Below are 5,769 nucleotides of genomic sequence, written 5' to 3'. Positions count from 1 at the left end.
CAATAAAATAGTTGTGTCAAGATGTTAAAACACCAAGACAGAATCATTGTTCAAGGAATACTGTCTGCATTCACCACACACAGGACTTGTGGTGAAGATGCAAACACAAAACATACTCTGATAAAACATGGTGCATTTTATTTGAAGCTGATTGGTCCACACCAGAGACAGCTTTGTTTCAAAGACAATGCATAATTTATTGACAGAGCATGTTTTTTGTTTGCATGCTCACAGTAAGTACTGTGTGGTTAAAGCAGACAGGACTTCTTGAAAAATGATTATGTTTGGTGTTTTAACATCTGAACACAACTGTTTTATTGCCAGAATGGATAAAACCTACTCTTATATTTTGATACTGGCAAGAAAGGTCCCACAATTGTCTGCAGTCACTGTCACACGCGGCTGCGGTCACCACCCAGAGCAGCAGAACCTTGCAACACAGGACAGCGACTTGCAGAGTTTGCAAAAAAAAATTCCATTTGTGCAACAACAACATCATCATCATCAGAGTTTCTGCCGCGGCAGCTGCTGCTGCTGTCACTGCCACGGTTGATGCTGCAGATGCGGCTCAGGGGTTTATGGCCCAGACGCTTCGCGAGAAGATCGAAGCGAGTGGGGGAGCGGGGATCGGATGGGTTCACGCGATGCGACAAATGCCGCCCCCCCCCCCCCATTGCAGCCGCACGCCAAGAAAGACGCAATCGAAGATTCCGCAAAAAATTTATCGCGCGCCGCGTGGCCGCCGTCATTCATCGACCTTAATGCGACACGTCGTTGTTGTTGTTGTTGTTCGTCGTTGTTCGTCGTCGTTGTTGTTGTTGCGAGAGCAATGTCTCTTGAGACGTTCGGGCCGGAGAAAGAAGCTCCTGGAAGCGAGGTTCGTGGCAGCGAGGATGATGCATGGGCCCCACCTCCTGAGCCCGTGCTCATCGCTCGCAGCGGCGAAGGGTGCGGGGGTCGTTGAGGTCCCAGTAAATCATCGAGTGTCGTGTCGGCTGTCTCTGGGCGATGGGGAGACATTAAGGTGGTGGTTGTTGTTTTCGTGTGTTTTGTCACCAGGAGGTCTCAATGTCTCGGGCTCTTTTTTTTTAAAGAAGCCGCGGTCATTATTTTATATGTCAGCGAACATCGTTGTGTGGGGGGGCGTTTACCCCCCCCCCCCCCCGGCGCGGTTTCAACTCCTCGGTGATGAATGACTTTTTCTTTGTCACGGGCATTGGATGTCCGCGGCGTTTGTTGTTGTGTTTTTGTTGTTTTGCGACGGGATCCTATGACGACGCTTCTCGGCAAGAACCAAAAACATCTAAAGGACGCCAGATCGCAACAAAACCTCGCAAACGGCGCGGAGCCACGGGGTAACGATGGAGCTCGGGCGTGGGGAGACATTCAGAGTGACGGGAGTGTTCTACAGAGCCAGCTGGTGGAATCTCAAGGTGATGATGATGATGGCGACGACGATCTCCAGAATTACCAAAAAATACGTGCAGAGTAGAGCCCATTCTGAGTGGTGAAACCTTGACGCAGGAGGTTCTAGAAGGAAGGACTGCTGATGATGATGCTGATGATGTGTGTAAGATGATGCTGATGATGTATGATGATGCGTGTATGTTGATCCTGATGTGTGTATGATGATGATGGTGTGTATGATAACACTGTGTAACAATTTTTTTTTCCTGGGTAGTAAGTGTTATTTCCTAATTGCTTATGTCTCAAAAGTAAAGAAAAGGTCTATTATTCCCCACAAACTTTGCTTTTGTGACGAGTGATATTTTGAAATTTTCCAGAACATTCCAGATAGATTCAGTACTGAGTAAACTTGGAGTAACTTCTAGAGCATTCTAGATCTTTCCAGTAATTTAAATAGTATAAATACAGGGGCATTAAGCCCACTAGTTCAGTTTAGTGCCAGCTGCCTAAGTGGATACATATCTGCATTTTTCTGAGATGGCATCAAGAGGCTGCAAGCATCCAGCAGACGCATTTGCGATGTCTGCGGCCAATTTATCAAGACAAGAGCGATACAGTACTCTGTGGAAGCGTCTGCTAAGATGTGTGAGGCCTACAAGGCATATTTCGGCATGCCTGTCGGGGATCAAGAAAACCCTGGGCACCTCATTTCACCTGCGAGCAATGCAAAACAACTCTGGAAGGTAAGATGGACAATTGTTGCTCGGAATTTTACGTTATAAAATTTTTTTTAAAAATATTTGTTTTTTAAAGTTTTACAATTTTCAATGCTATTGAAAAAAATATATCAAAATGAAAAATGTTGCGATAATCTCTTACACGTTAGTCATGGGTGAAATAAATGTATTTTTGTAGGATGGTACAGAGGAGAAAAGAGAGCCATGAAGTTCGCTATCCAAAAAATTTGGCGGGAACCCACTGACCACTCAAGCAACTGCTACTTCTGCATGGTGGACCCTTCCGGACATTCCTTCATCTATCACCCCGGTGCCACACTGCCATGAGCTCCCCGTACCCACTCCTCCGGAGCGAGAGCAGCCGTCTCTAGAAGAGAGCGGCAAGTCAGTGAGCGAGGAAGACGTTGTAGATCCAGATGACAATTTCAGAGGTGGAGTTGAGGAGAGAAACCCATACTACCCCAACCAAAAAAACCTCAACGACTTGATCAGAGATCTTGGTCTCACCAAGTCCGATGCCGAGCTTTTGACGTCTAGGCTCAAACAGTGGAACTTGTTGGATAAATTGTGCAAGTCGCAGATCAGAGGAAGCGTCACCAACCTTTAGCAGCTTCTTCACCCGTCAAGATGGGATTTGCTTCGACCACAATGTGACCAGTCTGTTCGAGGCAATCGGAATCGCCTGTAACCAGAACGAGTGGCGCCTTTTCATTGACAGCTCATCCAGGAGCCTCAAAGCCGTGCTGCTCCATAATGGTAACAAGTACCCGTATCTTCCCCTGGCTCACTCGGTACACCTCAAAGAGGATTACAACAGCATCAAGACCTTGCTGGACGCCTTGAAGTATGATGAGTACGGCTGGGAGGTCATCAGAGACTTGAAAATGGTGGCATTCCTGATGGGTCTTCAAGGCGGTTTACCAAGTTTCCCTGCCATCTTTGCCTTTGGGACAGCAGGGACACCAAGGCGCACTACCACAGGCGGGACTGGCCACAGCGGACCGAGTTCTCTGTGGGGAGGAACAACGTCAAGTGGGAGCCACTGGTGGACACCCGGAAGGTGCTGATGCCACCACTGCACATCAAATTGGGCCTTATGAAACAATTTGTCAGAGCTGTAGATAAGGAGTCGGCAGCCTTCAAGAACCTTCAATACTTTTCCCTAAGCTGTCTGAGGTAAAGGTCAAAGCCGGTGTCTTCGTCGGACCACAGATAAAGAAGATCCTGGAGTGCAATGAATTCCCCAAGAAGCTCACTAGTAAGGAGAAAGCAGCTTGGGACAGCTTTGTCGCAGTGGTTCGTGGCTTCCTGGGCAATCACGAGGTCGAAATCTATGTGGAGCTGGTTGAGACTTGTGAAGAACTACGGCGCAATGGGCTGTAGGATGAGCATCCTTGATGCTCATCTTGATAAATTCAAGGAGAACATGGGAGCGTACTCGGAGGAGCAAGGCGAGCGCTTCCACCAGGATATACTGGACTTTAAACGCCGCTACCAAGGACAGTATAACGAGAACATGATGGGAGACTACATTTGCGGTCTGATTCGTGAAAGTGATTTACAGTATAATCGTAAATCTCGAAAACCATTCACTTCTAAATCTTTTGTAGTCATTTGTGTATTACTTTAGTATAAATACATGTTAATTTAGATTAATGTTGTTTTTTCTGACTTTATGTGAACGAAAAGACACAATTTAACACGTAGGCTTTCGCGACCAATATTATTCTGGCGAATTGCCCGATGATGTTGGATGCAATTACCAGCGAAACGTCGTACTCAAATTGTAAATGTTGTGGTTTCACGCTTCAACACACCGGTGGGCAAAAGCAGTGAACTATTTGTCTTTTGTAAACGTGACACTTTTTTACTGATTGGCCGTGTCGGGTGGTGGAGGGTTACGACACATTTATAAATAACGCGATCTAAACCCAAAAACATTGATTATGAAAAGACACAAATTCGCCCATTTTTTCATTGTAAATAGGTAAATTAAAAAATATCACTGTCCTGGTCACAAAAGCAAAGTTTGTGGGGAATAATCGCCAATTTCCATACATTTTTGGCATAAGCAATTACGAAATAACACTGACTACCCAGGAACAAAAATTGTGTCACATCGTGTAATGATGTGTGTATGGTGATGCTGATGTGTATGATGATGGTGTGTAGGATTTGTGTATGATGATGTGTGTATGATGATGGTGTGTGTATGATGGTGGTGTATATGATGATGATGTGTGTATGATGATGTGTGTATTATGAAGATGTGTATGATGGTAATAATGTGTGTATGATGAGCATCATGATGTGTGTATGATGATGGTGTTTGTATGGTGGTAATGTGTGTATGATGATCATCATGGTGTGTGTGATGATGGTGTGTGTATGATGAAGGAGATGATGATGATGCAGCGTGCGATGATGTTTGAGCCAGTCACTGGCACTGGACAGGGGACGACAGGACGACTCGTTCTCCTTTCGACAAGGCGATCATATCGTGAATAACCTACACCCAGTTGTCGATCCACTGCTGGATAAAGGCCTCCCCACACCACGCCGGTCAATGCGGGTTGGTGATGAACAGAGTGAACCAAAATGGGACCTTTTTTGCCAATATCAGAATATGAAAAAATAAGAACAGGTTTAACCCTTTCTGGAAATACAACCGGTGGTAAGATGTTCAAACACCAAACAGAAACCTTCTTGCAAGGAATCAAGTCTGCATTAACCACGTGTACTTCCGGTGACCTTGCAAACCAACATGCTCTGATATTATTTGGCATTGTCTTTGAATCTGATTGGTCTACACCAAAGACACAGAAGCCTTCTCTATAGCCGAGTCTCACCGGTGTCAGATCAGAGAACGCCAAAAGGCGTCCAGTATGTACATACAAATGTACGACGAAAATGACTCGATTGGTATATGCAGACAGCAACGTCGCCCCTGTAGTACCGGCAGGACCCTCCTGAAAAAAAATCTTGAGACTCAGTGAAGCTTCGCTGGTCGAACAAAAGCAAAGAGATGTCCCGTCGCCCTCTTTACTGAAACCATCATCGGTGGTGATCTATCCACTGCTGGATGACGGTCTCCGCAAGCTATGCGATGTGACAATCCACCCAGACCACACTGATTTCATCGCTCCATCTCCACGATGGAGGCCCACTACCGGGTGTGAATTCCAATTTGTCTGTCACTTCATGCAAAGTATTTGACCTTCATACTCATACACCCATTCACTCTCCCACCGAGCCACTCGCTCACTCACCCACTCACTCTCCCACCGGCCCACTCGCTCACCTCCTCACCCACCCAATTGCCATAGCTTTGCGGTCCTCTATATGTGAAGGTGTTCTCGGGCAATTGGCGACTACGCGTGTGGGAGAAAACCTTGAGCAGCTGGAGAAACCTTGAGGAGATGAGAAAACCCACGCGGTGCGAGGGGGCAACACTCCATCCCATACAGACGGAACAGGTCGTGTCCACACTCTGCTGGGAATCGAGTCTTGCAATGTCTGCGTGTGATCCGCCAACCCGAGCTGCTGCCTCCACAAGTGCCGCATCACATGGGCACTGCAGTGGCCACCACCACCATCGAGCTATAGACATCCCTACAGCGAATAA

The 5,769-nt window shown here is 46.6% G+C and overlaps 1 long non-coding RNA gene across 1 annotated transcript; it reads left to right on the top strand.

The window, feature by feature from the left end:
* The first annotated feature begins 1,193 nt into the window (after window positions 1-1,193).
* Window positions 1,194-5,769, top strand: LOC133357113 (uncharacterized). The gene is made up of 3 exons (XR_009756929.1): window positions 1,194-1,433; window positions 1,945-2,150; window positions 2,323-5,769. It is a non-coding gene; the product is annotated as an uncharacterized LOC133357113 (long non-coding RNA).

This window comes from Lethenteron reissneri, chromosome 56 (genome assembly GCF_015708825.2).
Source record: "Lethenteron reissneri isolate LAM-NWPU_2019-01 chromosome 56, ASM1570882v1, whole genome shotgun sequence".
In the NCBI taxonomy this organism is placed as follows: domain Eukaryota; kingdom Metazoa; phylum Chordata; class Hyperoartia; order Petromyzontiformes; family Petromyzontidae; genus Lethenteron; species Lethenteron reissneri.
This window is presented reverse-complemented; position numbering and strand designations above follow the sequence as displayed.